The following is an 18522-nucleotide window of genomic DNA, read 5'->3' on the forward strand; positions in this document are numbered from 1 at the left end:
GTTGTCTCATCTGCACTGCAGGTTATTCTCTCTCCCTTTGTAAAAATCCACTTTATTGTAGGAACTGGAATTATACTATGTACGGGTACTGACATTCAGGTGGGATGCATTCAGGCCCCTACCTTCTTAAATTCAGGTGATCAGATATTAGCTAATCTTATATACTTTAAGGCCAGATGAGACTATCATGATCATCTAGTCTGACTCCTGCACATTGCAGGCTACAGAACCTCACCCACCCACTTCTGAAATAAACCCATAATTTCTGGCTGAGTTACTGAAGTCCTCAAATTACGATTTAAAGTCTTCAAATTACAAAGAATCCACCAGTAATCTGATCGTACTCCCCAAGCCAGGCTACTAACATTATGGCATCACTGCTATACACCGCCATCTTCCTGCTGCTAAAGATCTGCAGTGCCCATGTTCACAATACTGCAGTGGCTCTCAAACTTTTGTACTGGTGACCCCTTTCACATAGCAAGCCTCTGAGCGCGACCCCCCTTATACATTAAAAACACTTTTTAATATATTTAACGCCATGATAAATGCTGGAGGCAAAGCGGGGTTTGACAGCTCGTGACCCCCACGTAATAACCTCGCAACCCCCTGAGAGGTCCCCACCCCCAGTTTGAGAACTGCTGCAATACAGTGACAATGCAGACTCTAGTAGGGGTTACTAATGAGGAGATTCAATGTTCTCAGAAGACAAACTACAGTTGTGAGACAAGAGGGAGACCGAGGAATCCAGCAGGTGGCAGTAGACTCTACGGCAATAGCGACTGTGTCTATGATGTAAATGGACTCTTACTGCCAACTTTTAATGATTTTCAATTTCTGGTTTCTAAGAGATTCTACAAAGATCTTAAATTTATGAACAATACCTCAGCAGTGTTCGTTGGCTCTGATCAGTGATGTACAGGAAATACATGATGTCATATTCACTTGCACTATAGTGTGCAATCCTAGGAAACCTCCACTCCCGCACCTAGGGACAGCTGACACTTTGACTGCTGTTTGTGGAAGTCATGGGTTTTGATTTGATTTGAAATCCAGTGATGTTGAAGACCTTTTTCTCCCCTCCCCTGCTAAGATCTCTTTTAAAAAAAGAGAGAGAGAGAGAGACAAACTACACACAGCATTTCCATGTTCAAGAAGGCTGTATCCATTTTAGCGAACAAAGATGCTTGGAAAAGCGCACAGCAAGTCATTTCTCTTGCACTAGATACACGGTTAATAATTGCAGGACAGGAAGAGAGTTAGAAGTAATTAACCTCCTGCTGCTGGCCACCAGTTTTGCTGAAGATTGATATTAACTATGATGTCCATCCAGCTATCCTAGGTATTTATATACGCCCCAGAACTTTAGGATCTGAGCACCTCCCAGTCGTCAATGTATTTATCCTCATACACCCCTGGGGAAAGGGAAGTGCTATTAGTCCCATTTTATAGAGGAGAAACTGAGGCACAGACTTGCTGAAGGACACAGAGGAAGCCTGTGGCAGAGCAGGAATTTGAACCCAGTTTCCCCTAAACCTCAAAGAAACCCTTGGTGTCTGACTCAAACTGCTTCCTGGTTCATGTGGAGTGCACCCCTATGAGCAGGTTGGGCACAGGATACACAGAATACTTTGTCTGCCTTTTCTTGGATAAACTAAACACCTTGAGCTTCTTAAGTCTCTTCCTGTAAAGCAGGTTTTTCAGACCTTGTATCATTCTTGTAGCCGTCTTCTGAACCCCTTCCAATTTTTCAACATCTTTTCAAATGTGGACACCAGAACTGGACAGTATCCAGTAATGGTTTCACAGATGTCATATGCAGAATGCCACCTCTCTGTGCCTACTGGATATTCACCTCCTTGTGCATCCAAGAATGGCAATAGTCATCTTGGCTAGCATCGCACTGGGAGCTTATATTCAATTGACCCTCCTAAGTCTTGATCAGTGTCACTGTATTCCAGGATATAGTGTGTCGTCCGTCCCCCCCCATCTTGTAAGTGATATATAGTGCAGTTGGGCTCGAGCCTTGGTGCTTATGGTGCAGTTGGTTGTTACATTTCTGAGCTGGGTCTCAGTAGGAACCAGGCCAAGTTAATGGAAACACTACTGTTGTTAGCGAGAAGAAATTATCTTATTTGGGATAAAAACATAGTAAGGTTCAGAATCAAAGTCAATGGGAGTCTCTCTCTCTTCATTGCAGTGGGTTTAGGATCAGACCCTAGTAGGATGGGATTAAAGACACAGGAGCTGAGGCAACTCCAAAATATTCCATGCAATCGGAGATGTGTCTCTGCACTAGTCCTCTCTGTAAGAGGCTGAACCAACATCGAACCCCTTCAACCCCATTGCCGAGTACATCTGAACCTCCCTTACCTGTTTCTGGTGTACGCAAGACCCTATTTGCCTGAGCATAACAGGGGTCACAGAATTTATCCAGATAAATGGGGTACAGACAAAATATGTCAGGCATCATAACCCAGTTTCAAACAAGAGGTTCACATAAGAGGGGTTTGGATAAACAAGGCTCTGCTCTTCTCACTTGCTTCCTGGTACATAGCAAAAGTTGCCACAACTGCCTGACAAAGTGGGGAAAGGCAGATTTGGCCTGATTGTCAAAGGAGCTTTGGCTGGCTGCAGAACGCAGAAGAGAGGCTTCACCAGCTCCTAAGGAGAGCACAGTGTGTGCAACACCATTCCCAGGAGTTAATAGCCAGCCGAAGAAGTGAAGATTTGGAAGCTATGAGACCTCCCACCTCTGTCTCCAGAGCTTCTGTACAGTGCAGCATCCTCTGGCTTCCTCCTTTCCATCCCTTGGCTTAATACTGCAGTCAGTCCTTTCTCATATGAAACACCTGCCAGCTTCAAAGGGTATTTTGCCTATGTAATAACTGTTATGCTTATAAGAAGCAAAAGAATCTTTTAAAGGGGATAAGGCAATATGCCACGTTTATTAAGAGTATGATTTAAGCATTAAAATCAGCATATGCTTCCATTCACACACACGCATCCCAAAAGGTTCTGCAGCTGGATTTTATAATTACCAGTCCTTAGTGTTGCTCAGTCAGTTCCAGTGGCCAGCTGAAACTGCACACGAGGGAAGGGAGCTGGGCCTCTGTCGAACATGTTCGAAGCTCCGATATTGATGCAGAATGAACCCAAAGTCCCATGGCAATACACCCTTCTTTTATAGTAATAAGTTCCCATACAAGTCTATAACCAGAGTTGTTAGTCAAGGTTGCTCCCAATCAAGTTGTTACTGGGAGTATCCGCAGCTGTTTCTTATCTTGTTCCTCTGGCTCCACTCTTTATCTTGTCCTTGGGGCGTATGCCTTTGCTTTAGGATCGTCAATCTGCCACCCGAGGGATTCCTCTCGATTTCTCCACTCCCCTCCCGACCATCTGGCCCATCAGCACTGGTCTCTGTTAGCATGCCATACATTCTTCACTCACACACAAAACAGTAAATAATTTCAAAAGCAAGAATTATAGCCATAACACTTCTATCCTTCTAAAAACACTGAATAACACATAAAGCAAAAGATAAAACCAAAACAATTTCTTCTTACTAATTCAAGACTAACAAAATAAGCAAATGGAGTACAATTTACTCAAGACAATTTCTCCCCATTAGGCGTTTGGCTTAACTATGGGACTGGGTCCCCGTTTAGTGCAGGGGGCAGGATATCTCTGATCACAGAGACACTGGTATGCCATATGAACAAAGAAAAAAAAAGAAAAAAGCATAGTAAGTGGAGTTAAATTTCTAGAGAAAAAGGGCTCAGATGACAATGCTGCAAATCCCAGCTTTAAAAAGATTTGTATTAACAACATCATTTGCTCTTTCACACACAGCAGCACTGAAAATGTTTTAAACATTTCCCTCTTCATGGCTTCAACAGCTTCCTCTGGCAACGAGTTCCAGTTTGATCATACACTGTGTGAAAAAAAGATTTCCTTTAATTTCACTGAACATTCCTTTGTTCTTCAAGTGTGACCAGCATGAACGTAACAACCGAGCTCGTCTCTGCAATTATTTCCTGTTCACTTCCAGATACAATTGGAGGTGTTTGTAATCTCCTTTAAAGCTCTAGCGTGGGATCTGGTTAGAAGAGAGAATGCCTCTCATCCTCTAATCCAAAGCAGCAGTTAGGCTCCACGTGCTATTGCTCCCTACATTTGAACACTCCATAACTAGCAGTATAGCCCAGAAATAAGGGAATCATCCTTTTGGCAGCCCATTTGACAAAGTAAATAAATGAAACGTATGCTTAGGAGTGGTGACATACTTGACAAGTCAGCCAGAGTTGTGCTTTGTTTTTCTTAAAAAAAAAAAAAAAGGGTTGATATCCTTAACAAAATTCTACATTACACTAAATGCATGTTCCTTTGTACGATGATAAACGAGTTTTAAAGGTGCACAATACTATGTACAATCAGTTTTAAGTTAAAAAAAGTTTCAAATTTTTACATAGTATTTACTGGACGGTCCTATGCTTTGATGGTACAATTGCTAAGAGTAAAAAGAAAAGTACCAAAAATAACAAGAAATCTCATCTGGAAATTATATAATGTACTATTTTAAAAAATGGTTTCATTGCATCATTCATTAGTTTCTCCAGATACAGTATTTTTAAAAAGTCATTAGAATGGATAAACATTTTCAGGGACAGTATGACTGGTGTAAACGTTTTCCCAAGCTGCTATTTCCATCTATATAGCCTGTATTTTGTGCCATACAGGTTGCAGTTCAGCTTTTACGTTTTAAAATAACTGAAGTAGGTTTCTCAATACAGGGTAAAAATATATCACAGCAAGGGTGATAAGATCCAAAGACACTTTGAAATTCTTCAGTCCACTTTCACAACACTGTAAATCTTACTAACAAACCAGAAGCAGGCAAAAAATCCAATCGTCCTTAACACAAGAAGAGTGTTAAAATAGTTAGTTTATCTTCCATACATGCTCTTGGAGCAAGTCTAATAACAGGCAAATCCCAGCAGGCCAAAATATCCCATTATCCTCCAGTTACCTATCCAGAAATAAAAGTGCACTTTTTAACTTTTAACAATGAACATTTACCCTGGGCTACTAAATTATCAATTTCAAAGCTAAAAGATTTTTTAGGAGTTGCTTGTATGATGTGCCCCTAAAAAACTGAACACAGTCACAAAATTACATAAATCTGTCATTAGCAGCCACATGGATACTCTAAAACAACTAGTAGTTAACTTCCTCAACTGTATGCTACACTTACAATGTATACATATGCAAAAGCCTTGTCCAGCTCAAATTATACACTGTCTTTAGGTCATACACTACTGCAAGGCCATGTGGTCTACTGCCGTGGTTTTCAAACCATGGGTCACGACTGGAAGGGAACTGGGTCGCGGAATGGAAGGGACTGGGTCGTGGCGGCTCTGGTCAGCACCGCCAACCAGGCCGTTAAAAGTCCCGTCGGCGGTGCTGCCCGGCTAAGGCAAGCTAGTCCCTACCTGTTCCGACACTGCACTACGCCCCGGAAGCGGCCAGCAGCAGGTCTGGCTCCTAGGCAGGGGGGCCACGGGGCTCCGCGCACTGTCCCCGCCCCAAGCACCTGTGGACGAGAGCTGCACGGCGCTCCTTGTGTGCCTCAGTCTAGGAGCTGGACCTGCTGCTGGCTGCTTCCAGGGCACAGCGCAGTCTGCGATGCCTGGACAGGCAGGAAGCCTTCCTCTGCAACCCAGCTGTGCTGCTGACTGGGAGCTGCATGAGGTAAGCCCGCACCCCAACCCCAGCTCTGATGATCATAGTGGTCCGTTCTGCTCTATAAGCAAGGGTTGAGTAGCCTGCAGAAGTTACTGAAGATTTAAGGCAGGAGTAACCATTGCATGGCAAGATGACTGGAAAAAGGCTAATGTAGTGCCAATCTTTAAAAAAGGGAAGAAGGAAGATCCTGGGAACTACAGGCCAGTCAGCCTCACCTCAGTCCCTGGAAAAATCATGGAGCAGGTCCTCAAAGAATCAATCCTGAAGCACTTGCATGAGAGGAAAGTGATCAGGAACAGCCAGCATGGATTCACCAAGGGAAGGTCATGCCTGACTAATCTAATCGCCTTTTATGATGAGATTACTGGTTCTGTGGATGAAGGGAAAGCAGTGGATGTATTGTTTCTTGACTTTAGCAAAGCTTTTGACACGGTCTCCCATAGTATTCTTGTCAGCAAGTTAAGGAAGTATGGGCTGGATGAATGCACTATAAGGTGGGTAGAAAGCTGGCTAAATTGTCGGGCTCAACGGGTAGTGATCAATGGCTCCATGTCTAGTTGGCAGCCGGTATCAAGTGGAGTGCCCCAAGGGTCGGTCCTGGGGCCGGTTTTATTCAATATCTTCATAAATGATCTGGAGGATGGTGTGGATTGCACTCTCAGCAAATTTGCGGATGATACTAAACTGGGAGGAGTGGTAGATACGCTGGAGGGGAGGGATAGGATACAGAAGGACCTAGACCAATTGGAAGATTGGGCCAAAAGGAATCTGATGAGGTTCAATAAGGATAAGTGCAGGGTCCTGCACTTAGGACGGAAGAACCCAATGCACAGCTACAGACTAGGGACCGAATGGCTAGGCAGCAGTTCTGCAGAAAAGGACCTAGGGGTGACAGTGGACGAGAAGCTGGATATGAGTCAGCAGTGTGCCCTTGTTGCCAAGAAGGCCAATGGCATTTTGGGATGTATAAGTAGGGGCATAGCGAGCAGATCGAGGGACGTGATCGTTCCCCTCTATTCGACATTGGTGAGGCCTCATCTGGAGTACTGTGTCCAGTTTTGGGCCCCACACTTCAAGAAGGATGTGGATAAATTGGAGAGAGTCCAGCGAAGGGCAACAAAAATGATTAGGGGACTGGAACACATGAGTTATGAGGAGAGGCTGAGGGAGCTGGGATTGTTTAGCCTGCAGAAGAGAAGAATGAGGGGGGATTTGATAGCTGCTTTCAACTACCTGAAAGGGGGTTCCAAAGAGGATGGCTCTAGACTGTTCTCAGTGGTAGCAGATGACAGAACGAGGAGTAATGATCTCAAGTTGCAGTGGGGGAGGTTTAGATTGGATATTAGGAAAAATTTTTTCACTAAGAGGGTGGTGAAACACTGGAATGCATTACCTAGGGAGGTGGTAGAATCTCCTTCCTTAGAGGTTTTTAAGGTCAGGCTTGACAAAGCCCTGGCTGGGATGATTTAACTGGGAATTGGTCCTGCTTTGAGCAGGGGGTTGGACTAGATGACCTTCTGGGGTCCCTTCCAACCCTGATATTCTATGATTCTAAGAAGGTGGAGAACAACATACGGCAGAGGAAGAGACTGGCCCAGGGCCAGAGTATTTTCTCTTTTTACTGTAAAGAGCAAAGTTGCAGCTGCCTCACCCACTATCACTGTGATGGAGTGACTGGAAAGGAGGGAAGACTATGCTTCCTTTTCAGTTACTGGGGTCACGTGCAATATGTCCCAAATATCCTCCCCATTAACTCAATTGAGACTCGGGGTAAATATAATGTTTCTCTCAAATTCCTGCACCAATTTCAAAGGCAAACTTTATGAAATAAATAAGTTGCCCTTCTAACAACCTTGCATTCAAGGAGATTCAATATTAAACCTCAAAACCCCTCCAGGACATAGCTATTACTATAAGCACTTTGCACATTGGTTAACTGAGGCACAGACATTAAACTAGATGTCACAATTAACACCCTCCCAATGGTAGGAAAAATCAGTGTTAGCTAAACAAGTTTTTAAAAAGACAGCGACGTGCAACACTCCTATAAAGATTCACTGCACCCTTAGGAGACATACCCAGTCCACTCCATCAGAGGCTTTTTATAAACATAGCTATTGCAATAGGCACTTTGCACATTGGTTAATTGAGGCACAGATATTAACTAGTTGCCACAATTAATACCCTGCTAACAGTAGAGAAATCAGTGCTGGCTGAACAAGTTTTTAAAAAGACAGCGACATGCTGTGTTTTACTACAACAGTCCTATAAAAGATTCACTGCACCCTTGGGAGACATACCATCAGAGGCTTTTATAAACATAACTATGGAAAATAGAACATGTTCAATATCAGCTCTATTATTCACTATCACAAGGCAAATCAATGAAAGGGAATCTCAGGTTCTTTGTTAGACTATTTTACCTTTTGCATATTTATTGAATTAGCTTTTCTGTCTTTCTACCCACTTGCTGACCAGACTTTCGCAAGTGATAAATGAGGAGCCTTTCTTCAAATGCTTCCTATTATATACCTGCTAGTTCTTGTGATACTTCATTTTGCCACGTATATTTCTAGTAAAGGGCTTTTTGACAACCTACTATTAGGTGCTGTAGATTACCCTTTTCCTCCAGATTTACAGTTATCATAGTCCGAAACAGTGGGTTTGATAGGAACTCATACACCAACCACAAAAGGAATTTACATCACTAAGGCTTGACATCACTAAAGCTATATCTACACTATGCACTTTTTAGCAACACAGCTGTGCTGCTAAAAGGCACACAGTGTAGCCACTCTTTGTCAGCAGGAGAGAGCTCTCCCACAGACAAAAAATAAATCCACCCCCAATGAGACACGATAGCTTCACACCGGTGCTTTTTGGTGGTAAAAGTTTTGTCATTTGGGGGTGTGTGTGTTTTTTTCACACCCCTGAACAACAAAAGTTTTACTGACAAAAGTGCAGTGTAGACAAAGTCTATGTCTATTTTATAGTTGATTCTCCAACTCCTTCCCATTGTGTCCAATATGCCCGTATTTGCATTGTTACAACCTCTCCTCCCCTAGCTGGTAGCTTCTTTCAGTGTTCCTCTGTATCCCACCTTCTTATGTTTGTAAGATAGAAGGCTCAAAGCAGGCTGTGTCTCTTAAAAACCTCCTCCTTAGACCTTGTCTATACCACAAAGTTTTGTTGGCAAAAGTTGTCTTTTACTGACAAAACAGGCGAGGTATACACACACAACGCTACTTTTGGCGGCAAAACTCTGCTGTTTTGCTGACAAAATAAAACCATCTCAATGAGAGGCATAAAGCTTTTTGTGGGAAAGTTAAAGTGACAAAGCGTCAGTGTAGCCACTGCTGTTTGTCCACATAACTGGCTTCCACGGGTATCCCACAATGCCTGCCTTGACCGCTCTGCTCACTGTTTTGATCACTAGTCTGCTGCCCTGCAGGCATGTGCTCGTCCCCTTTTAAAGCTCTGAGAAGTATCTGACAGCTGAGCCTGCTGCTGTGTTTGGGGAACAAAGAGCAAATCATTAAGGTGGAATGCTCCTGTTGTGTCCTGCGCTAGGAACACAGCGCCAGGCAGACTGCTGCTGTGGGGAGTGGGGAGCAGGAGGGGACAACTGCTGTGCTTTCACATTCCTCAGCAGGGAGAGCTCACAGAGCAGCTCAGGATGCCGCTCCTGGCAGCCGAGGAGGCTGTGGGAGAACTCAGAGGGAACTCACAGAGCCACAGGCAGGCTGGCAGAGCGGGCTGCTTCCGGACAGACTGCTGTGCGGAGCAGAGCCAGGGGGGTGTCCCCCTCCCCCTGCCACAGGATAGGTCGGTCAGCCTGCTGTCTTCCCCACCCCAGACACACCACTCTCCTCTCCCTCCCCCACACATACTTTAGTTGAAAAAGTGGCTGACAATCTACTAGGATGCCCCTGGAAGGATGGAATTGAGAACCCTGCATCATGTGACGCTGTACCTGCCCCATGAGACATTGCAAACCCTTCCCAAAGCACCCTGCGGCCAGTTGCACAGTGGGATAGTTACCCACAGTGCACTGCTCTCTGTGTTGATTCAAGAGCTGCTGGTGTGGATGCACTCCACAGACACAAGGAGCATAGTGTGGACATGCAACAGCGGTTTTAATTAAAGCGGCATAACTGTTGCTGGCAAAAGTTTGTCGGGTAGACTAGGTTTTATTGAAGTGCTGTTTTTCCTGTATGTTTCACATATTAGGTATCTTAAAATAAACCAGCTTTCCTGTAATAGAAATTCAATATTTTAAAGAGAAAGCGCTCAAATTTTAGCACAAGGTTTAAGATTTTTCCACTGCAGTTCTATGAACATGCAATTGCAAGTATGTACAAGCTTACTACAGAAATAGACTCTATATAAACACACCCACGCACTGACCCTTGTTACTCTGGACCTTCCCTGCGCACCACTTTCCCCTCAAAGGAGGACTTCATTCAAAATACAAAATTACCAAAGCCATTCCCAGTGAACAAGGACTATTTAATCTATAATCAGGTTTTTCTCATGTACATTGATAGAATCACTTGCCAACTTCCCTCTCCAAAATCTGCTCAACAAATCAAAGAGAAAATATTCTCTTTCTTGGAGATTTTGCCAATTTAGATAGTAGAAGACAACCAGATTTACTATGACATTAGCTGCTAAATCTGAGATGCATACTAGTAAATGCATAAAATGGAGGCAAGTGCCAGATACCACCTGTTACCTGTCAGATGTGGCTCTTAGACATAAAACTGCTAGACACCTCATTTGGATTTTGTCCAGTAGCCTATATAACTACTTTCATCGTCAATACACAAAATCTCCCCTACCAATATTATAATGGCACATCTGTAGTTAAGAGTTCAGTCACCGTTTCCATTATAAACCCCAGCATGCACCGTAATTCCTCCATCCAAACAAAAATTTCTTAAGGATTTAGAATGTGAATGGTTGTACTGGAAAGACTTCACAGGTGATGTAACTCTGTGGCTTCCATTATTTGACTAATAAATAGTCCCTGGTTGATAGCTATCAAGTCTGCTGCAAACATCAAAGATGAGAGTAGTCTGAAAGGAGCTACCATGGTCTCCCTTTAAGCATCCTTGCTTGCAGATTTATGATGAGTGAATTATAGCGAATCAGTTGAAAAATTCAATGAAGCAATCTTTTAAATATTCCCAAGGGTTTTTTAAACCTGTAGGTTAAACATTTATCTGACAGACTAACAGCTCCCGTGGCTGAGTTCAGCACATTGCTTGTTTTCAGTAGTTTGATATTACACAGTTAATTTAAGATTACACAAAGCCAACATTACCTGACAGTTGGATTAAATTATTGTTCATGAGTAAACTCTATGTTTGCAGAGCTCCTATAACTCACTTAAAAACCTCTCATAAAAGCTGCCTACTTCTTCCAGGTTCCAACAACAAGACCACCTCTGGGGAAGGGAGTATTTCTTCCCCAACCTGGTTCACAGCTTTATCGCTATCTGAAAGGCTGTCACTTGACTTTTCTATTCTGCTTGTAAAGTCATTTATTTTCTATTGCCTTTGCAAAATTTTTAAGTAAACTAACGTATTTCACTTCAACCCTGTATTGTGAAGGCCACTGCACTAAGCTGCTATGTATGAATGACTGACTGAGCAGAGTGGGCCTAATTCTTCCCTGTCCGGCACCTGGTGTAGGAATTTACAGAAGTGATAAATGGGTATAAATTGTTAGAATTGCTTATGTGGGACACCATCCTAATCCGTGATATTTGGCACTGACCAACCAGTTAAGAGTAAAATACAAACCAAGTAATACCTGGGTGAGGTGAATACAAGTAAAGGAAACAGTTATTTTAAAGGTTTCAAAGTAGCAGCCGTGTTAGTCTGTATTTGCAAAAAGAAAAGGAGGACTTGAGGCACCTTAGAAACTAACCAATTTATTTGAGCATGAGCTTTCGTGAGCTACAGCTCACTTCATCGGATGCATACCGTGGCTATTTTAAAGGCTGCAGCTTTAGCTATATCATTTACTTCAGTGTGTTGGACAAGAAGACTGGGATATTCAGAGGCTCCCAAAGGAGTTAGGTGCCTGACTGCCATTGTTCGAAATGTTATCAGCTAGCTTGGCACACTGGTGAGACACTGATGCCAGACAAGTCAAGGCTGGCATTTTCAGATTCTCTTCCCTCTGAGCACCTCTCTCATGAAAGCCAGTCTTGAAATACAAGCACACAGCTGATAGCAGTTTCTCTCAACTGAAATCTTGCCTCCATTGCCAGCCTTTGTTGCTTTACTTAAAATAGCATTCCAATAAACATCTGAACCAGCTTGTTAAACAGGACACCCTTTCCTGTTTAACAATCCAGGAAGTTTTTGGAAAGCGTAGGGGACAATTTCCTGGCGCAAGTGCTAGAGGAGCCAACTAGGGGGGGCGCTTTTCTTGACCTGCTGCTCACAAACCGGGTAGAATTAGTGGGGGAAGCAAAAGTGGATGGGAATCTGGGAGGCAGTGACCATGAGTTGGTTGAGTTCAGGACCCTGATGCAGGGAAGAAAGGTAAGCAGCAGGATACGGACCCTGGACTTCAGGAAAGCAGACTTCGACTCCCTCAGGGAACGGATGGCCAGGATCCCCTGGGGGACTAACTTGAAGGGGAAAGGAGTCCAGGAGAGCTGGCTGTATTTCAAGGAATCCCTGTTGAGGTTACAGGGACAAACCATCCCGATGAGTCGAAAGAATAGTAAATATGGCAGGCGACCAGCTTGGCTTAATGGTGAAATCCTAGCGGAACTTAAACATAAAAAAGAAGCTTACAAGAAGTGGAAGGTTGGACATATGACCAGGGAAGAGTATAAAAATATTGCTCGGGCATGTAGGAATGTTATCAGGAGGGCCAAATCGCACCTGGAGCTGCAGCTAGCCAGAGATGTCAAGAGTAACAAGAAGGGTTTCTTCAGGTATGTTGGCAACAAGAAGAAAGCCAAGGAATGTGTGGGCCCCTTACTGAATGAGGGAGGCAACCTAGTGACAGAGGATGTGGAAAAAGCTAATGTACTCAATGCTTTTTTTGCCTCTGTTTTCACTAACAAGGTCAGCTCCCAGACTGCTGCGCTGGGCATCACAAAATGCGGAAGAGATGGCCAGCCCTCTGTGGAGATAGAGGCGGTTAGGGACTATTTAGAAAAGCTGGACGTGCACAAGTCCATGGGGCCGGACGAGTTGCATCCGAGAGTGCTGAAGGAATTGGCGGCTGTGATTGCAGAGCCACTGGCCATTATCTTTGAAAACTCATGGCGAACCGGGGAAGTCCCGGATGACTGGAAAAAGGCTAATGTAGTGCCAATCTTTAAAAAAGGGAAGAAGGAAGATCCTGGGAACTACAGGCCAGTCAGCCTCACCTCAGTCCCTGGAAAAATCATGGAGCAGGTCCTCAAAGAATCAATCCTGAAGCACTTGCATGAGAGGAAAGTGATCAGGAACAGCCAGCATGGATTCACCAAGGGAAGGTCATGCCTGACTAATCTAATCGCCTTTTACGATGAGATTACTGGTTCTGTGGATGAAGGGAAAGCAGTGGATGTATTGTTTCTTGACTTTAGCAAAGCTTTTGACACGGTCTCCCATAGTATTCTTGTCAGCAAGTTAAGGAAGTATGGGCTGGATGAATGCACTATAAGGTGGGTAGAAAGCTGGCTAGATTGTCGGGCTCAACGGGTAGTGATCAATGGCTCCATGTCTAGTTGGCAGCCGGTATCAAGTGGAGTGCCCCAAGGGTCGGTCCTGGGGCCGGTTTTATTCAATATCTTCATAAATGATCTGGAGGATGGTGTGGATTGCACTCTCAGCAAATTTGCGGATGATACTAAACTGGGAGGAGTGGTAGATACGCTGGAGGGGAGGGATAGGATACAGAAGGACCTAGACCAATTGGAAGATTGGGCCAAAAGGAATCTGATGAGGTTCAATAAGGATAAGTGCAGGGTCCTGCACTTAGGACGGAAGAACCCAATGCACAGCTACAGACTAGGGACCGAATGGCTAGGCAGCAGTTCTGCGGAAAAGGACCTAGGGGTGACAGTGGACGAGAAGCTGGATATGAGTCAGCAGTGTGCCCTTGTTGCCAAGAAGGCCAATGGCATTTTGGGATGTATAAGTAGGGGCATAGCGAGCAGATCGAGGGACGTGATCGTTCCCCTCTATTCGACATTGGTGAGGCCTCATCTGGAGTACTGTGTCCAGTTTTGGGCCCCACACTTCAAGAAGGATGTGGATAAATTGGAGAGAGTCCAGCGAAGGGCAACAAAAATGATTAGGGGACTGGAACACATGAGTTTATGAGGAGAGGCTGAGGGAGCTGGGATTGTTTAGCCTGCAGAAGAGAAGAATGAGGGGGGATTTGATAGCTGCTTTCAACTACCTGAAAGGGGGTTCCAAAGAGGATGGCTCTAGACTGTTCTCAGTGGTAGCAGATGACAGAACGAGGAGTAATGGTCTCAAGTTGCAGTGGTGGAGGTTTAGATTGGATATTAGGAAAAACTTTTTCACTAAGAGGGTGGTGAAACACTGGAATGCGTTACCTAGGGAGGTGGTTGAATCTCCTTCCTTAGAGGTTTTTAAGGTCAGGCTTGACAAAGCCCTGGCTGGGATGATTTAACTGGGAATTGGTCCTGCTTTGAGCAGGGGGTTGGACTAGATGACCTTCTGGGGTCCCTTCCAACCCTGATATTCTATGATTCTATGATTCCTGCAGAAGGGACACTATTAGATTTCTAATTAGCTTACTAAAATTGATACCAGGCATGTATACTTATAACAGGATGCCCAATTCAAAAACATGTCTATGTTTACCAAAAAAACAACTAGGTTATTTGTTTATAAGTGGTATAATTTGTTACCATTCAAAGCTACTTCAGTTTCTTTCACAAAGCATGGTAAAAAGCAAAATCAGAATTTTCTGAAAGAATCTGTACAGTCTACTGATTCAAGTTACATATTCATATGACTGGCTATTTAGTTATCAGAGTGCAAGAAGGCTTTCAATCTCAAGTGAAATATCGGATGGAACACAGAACAGGAAAACCCCCAAACTCTTCTCATTGTGGATTCTATTTACTGTGGATGTTAATCAGTTTATTCCAATAAACATCACTGATTCAGAGAGGAAATATAATTTACAGTACTCTCTGAAAAATTTTCTGTTATCTCTCTACTATTATTCCACAATAGGGATAGGGATACAACTTTGATATACACTTCTCTTTGCCCCATAATATTGTGAAAAATCCAAATCCCTACACACACTCCCCTGACAGCCCTATAAGGCCTTGATTTGTTCTAGAATCAAGCATTACCACTGCAGCTTTTTATATTTTTTATTTTCGTTTAAGTGATCCCAAGCTGCCTGCAAACTTACAAAGATATGAATATGGATTTGGGTGGACATGCATTTAAGAAATTACTTTTTTTTGGTAGAGCTATCTTCAAAGGGATGTCCTTCACAATTACTTTAAGATTCTAACTTTCCGTGATAAGCCCTTAGAGCTCATCCATAGAAATGAAAGCATCAGCTCACTGCAAACCATTATGTATCTTCTATCTGATTCTACAGAAGTGTAAATGTAAGCTTGTTTTTTATGATAGTTATTTAAAATTCATGAAACTGATAGTCAAGATGTTACTGAATGTGTCAAGTAACATCCCTACCCCAAGAGGCAAAATATGACCAATATACCAGAAAGAGCTGACAATTCAGCTCGCTTGATTTTTTGTCCTCGGCTTCTGAATACTTTAGGCAGTAATACATAATAGCACTTAGCAACAGTTTTCTTTTGGTGTATTTGGAAAGAATACCATGAGCTAACATTTAACTGGGTAACATCAAGTTATTAGTAAACAATTTCTTTAATTTCACTTCAATATTAAAAACAGAATCACTGCACCAAATAATGCCAAAACACTTCAAAGCAGACTGTCCTATTCCACCTCAGCTTTTCCAGCTTTACTGTTTAATGAAGAAAAAACATTCAGAGCACGAACAGAATGTAAGAAAGCAAATAGAAGAGCACTCTGCACTTGGCTGATACTTTTTATATATCTTAAAAGCTTTTTATGTAGCTTTTGAAATCATACTGGTTTCAATCACTACACAGTGGTGGATGCTTCAGAATCTCAGATTCTAAACACAGTCTACCCAGAAGATCAAAACTCAGTTTTGAACATGGCATTAACTCACAAGTGAAAGTGATGTTCAAAAATAGAGGTCACTGTAAAGCAACATGCTTTGACTAAACACAACCATTTTTTGTCCCCAAGCATAAAATCCACGTAATCATAACTATCACCAGTTAAAATAGTGTCTGTTTTGATGTACACAATAATTGTTAGATTTGGCCAGCTTGATTATACATTGGTGACAGTCATTGTTTTAAATATTCACAAGTATTTGTTCAGCTTCAGCATTCAGCTCCTACTTGGCTATTCACTGTGATTTCTTTTGTGGAGACCAAAATATCACACTATGTTGCCATATATGAGCTGTTAATGATGACTTTTATATTGGATTTCAGCTACTGTGATTTAAAAATATAGTAAAACAAGATACCTATTGCTGACATAACTGGAATAGGTCAAGGTCCCACTCCTTCAAATAGTTATGCACGTGAGCAGATGTACTCACATGAGTAATTCATTAACTCATGTCAGTAACTTTACTCACATTCAGAAGTGTTGGCAGGATTGGGCCCTTCTTACAGTTTAATTTACAAATTGGATGCTACTAAGGAAAAGTAATGATAAAGCAAACAAAACTCCTATAACCTTGGTTGGATTGTCTTGGTATAGTAGTTTACTATCCACCCAAAGCACAGATTGTTAAACTAATTAGAGAGGATAAACTAACATTCTGTTTTGAATGTTATCAACGACTCAACTCTGAATTGCTAATTCATGGGAAATTACCATGTACAGAATTTAGAAAACAGTCACTTCCTAAAATAATATGACTGCACAGTGATTTCTTCATGAAATGGTTATAGAAAGCAGTGCCACTATTAATGTGGTTTATAAAAGTTAACACATGAAAACAACAGAATTACATATTATTGTACTTTTTCAGGTATCCCCATCAACGACTCCAGAATCAGCACATCTGAAGCTCTTAGTACCATTTCAGCAGCTGCCATGGCAACTTAAATCATCATTTTATAGGTAAAAAGAATATTTTTAATTCTACCAATTTACGTCTCCTAAATTGAAATTGGCAGAGTAGCAACTAACCTATACACACATTAACATATTGCTTTAATTTAAAAATAATTAAAACATTTTTAACTATAGATTTCTTTTTTGTAAATTACAGAGGACATCTGGAGCTTCTCTGTTTTGCCAGGATTTAAGCAGCAGTTTAACTGGCAACATGCCACATTCCATGTTTGCTTTCTAATAATTTAAAATTGGAAGAATTAAATCCTTCTCAATTGCAATTTTAAGAGACTCTAAACTGCAGATACAATCCACAGTCTTTCCCCTACTCCCAATGAAAAGGGAAGAAGAGACAGACTTCAGCAGGGTGTAAATAATGAGAAAGAAGAAACATAGCAGATACATGGCAGCTAACATCATTAAACATAACGTACACAGAGTATTTGGCTCACTTTGCTCAGAAACGCATACACTAATGCTCCTTGCTAATTCTAGCAGGCACACTGCTGTTTTGTTACCTCAGGTGGTTATTCTATCAGTTTCAGATATAAAAAAGATCAGGCCCTCTTCCCCTCTCAGCTGCAGGGCTTAAATAGTAAGAAAAAGAAAAAAAACCCACCAACTTTTACAATGTCCAGGAAAATACAGAAGAAAAACTGCCTAGAGACAGTTGCGTGCAATTTGGCCATATATACCTAGTCCTACCTCAGTGCAAAAGACTGGTCTAAATGACCTATCAAGCTCCCTTCCACTCCTACATTTCTAGAATTCTAGATCTATGTTAAGCGAATATAAATATTTGCAGTGGTTTTCAATAAGCAGGTAGAAGTCTTTTAGAGGTAGCAATGAGTTATCTGTCAGTGTCTTGTAGCTCATCAATAACAGGATACTACAAATTAACATCACTAGTCACAGTTTAAAATAACCCTCTATATACAGAAGGCATTTTCCCAATAATTCTACCAGTCTCGTGCTTGATGATTTAAAGTGAAATGGCACATGTAAGATAGGACTGTGTGAACTCCACATCTTGCAGCACCAAGATAATGAAAGAGAATTAGAAAGATGTGAGCCTAAGCATGAACAAGATGCAATTTTCTGCAAACAAAACAAGTTCAAAAAAAGATCTTTTCCTCTTCAGTATGAAACTTTCTGGGCCAAATTTTCCAGGTCAGGCCCCAAAATTACTCTGGGAGCCACTTGCTTATGAATGTTAGGGTAATTCTGTAGTAGATCCCAGTTTGCATGAGTAATTTCAGAGGCCACATGTCATAAATATAAAGGGAAGGGTAAACACCTTTAAAATTCCTCCTGGCCAGAGGAAAAATCCTTTCACCTGTAAAGGGTTAAGAAGCTAGGATAACCTTGCTGGCACCTGACCACAATGACCAATGAGGAGACAAGATACTTTCAAAGTTGGAGGGGGGGAGAAACAAAGGGTCTGGGTCTGTCTGTGTGATGCTTTTGCCGGGGACAGAACAGGAATGGAGTCTTAGAACTTAGTAAGTAATCTAGCTAGATATGCATTAGATTCTGTTTGTTTAAATGGCTGAGAAAATAAGCTGTGCTGAACGGA

General features: G+C 42.3%; 1 pseudogene across 1 annotated transcript in view; it reads right to left on the reverse strand.

Moving 5' to 3' along the window:
* Positions 1-4777: 4777 nt before the first annotated feature.
* The window catches only part of LOC311526324 (transmembrane 9 superfamily member 2-like), a 36062-nt pseudogene continuing 22317 nt past the window's right edge, over positions 4778-18522 (reverse strand). The window contains exon 9 of the transcript in view: positions 4778-4914. The product of the transcript in view is annotated as a transmembrane 9 superfamily member 2-like (transcript). The remainder of the gene's footprint in view (positions 4915-18522) is intronic.

The sequence above is a fragment of the Lepidochelys olivacea genome (assembly GCF_965140295.1).
Source record: "Lepidochelys olivacea isolate rLepOli2 genome assembly, chromosome: 9".
Lineage (NCBI taxonomy): Eukaryota > Metazoa > Chordata > Testudines > Cheloniidae > Lepidochelys > Lepidochelys olivacea.